We start from the raw sequence: 1208 nt of genomic DNA on the forward strand, positions 1-1208 counted from the left end.
TCAAATATCAAAACCTACTATACAACCACAGTACTCAAAATGGCCTGGTATTGGTACAATGACTGACACATAGACCAATGGAATAGCGTTGAGAACCCAGAAATAGATCCATCGACCTATGGTCAGCTTATCTTTGACAAAGGGCTGAAATCCATTAAATGGGGAAGAGATTGTTTAACATATGGTGCTGATAAAACTGGATATTTATTTGCCGAAAAATGAAACAAGATCTGTATCTCACACCATACATAAAAAATAACTCCAGATAGAGCAAAGACTTAAATGTGAAACCTAAAACTATAAAGTTCCTCAAGGAAACACTAGGGGCAAATTCAGGGCCCTAGTATATGGCATAAATAGACTATCAAGCAGAAGCCAAAATGCACAAACAGCAGAAGAGAAACTAGATGAATGGGACCTTCTAAAAGTCATATTATTATGTGCTTCCAGAGACTTCTCCAAAAGAGTAAAAAGAGAAACTACAGATTGGGAAAAAATATATGGCAACGACATATCTGACAAGGGACTTATCTCTAAAAGTTATAGAAAACTCCAACACCTCCAAAACAAAAAGACAAATAATCCAATTTAAAGATGGGCAGAAGACATGAATAGACACTTCACCAAAGAGGATATTCAGGCGGCCAACAAACACATGAAGAAATGTTCATGATCATTAGACATTGGAGAGATGAAAATCACAACAACAATGAGATACCATCTTGTCCCAGCACTAATGGCAGCATTCAACAAGACTGAAAATAAAAAGTAAGAGCAAGGACAAGAAGAGAAATATGCACACCCATGTTCATTGCAGCACTGTTTACAATAGCAAAAAGATGGAAACAATCTAGGTGCCTATCAACAGAAGAATGGATAACCAAACTATGGTACATACACACAATGGAGTACTATGCAATCCTAAAGAATAACGTAGAATCTGAAAAACATCACATAATGTGTATGAACTTGGAGGACATTATGCTGAGTGAGACAAGTCAATCACAGAAGGACAAATATTGTGTTAGTCCGTTATTGTAAATAGTCAAGGAAAGGTTTATATATGGAAGGAAATTTTCTTTGTTACCAGGGGTGGTAGAGGAGGGGAGGGAACACTGTTAGATAGGTAGAGACAAGTATTGATTTGAGTGAAGAGAAGGGCACTGAGGAAGGGGAAGACATAGACAGTGCATGGGAGATACAGACAA

Source organism: Orycteropus afer, unplaced genomic scaffold, assembly GCF_000298275.1.
Source record: "Orycteropus afer afer isolate SDZICR_OR568_19922 unplaced genomic scaffold, OryAfe1.0 scaffold00126, whole genome shotgun sequence".
In the NCBI taxonomy this organism is placed as follows: Eukaryota; Metazoa; Chordata; class Mammalia; order Tubulidentata; family Orycteropodidae; genus Orycteropus; species Orycteropus afer.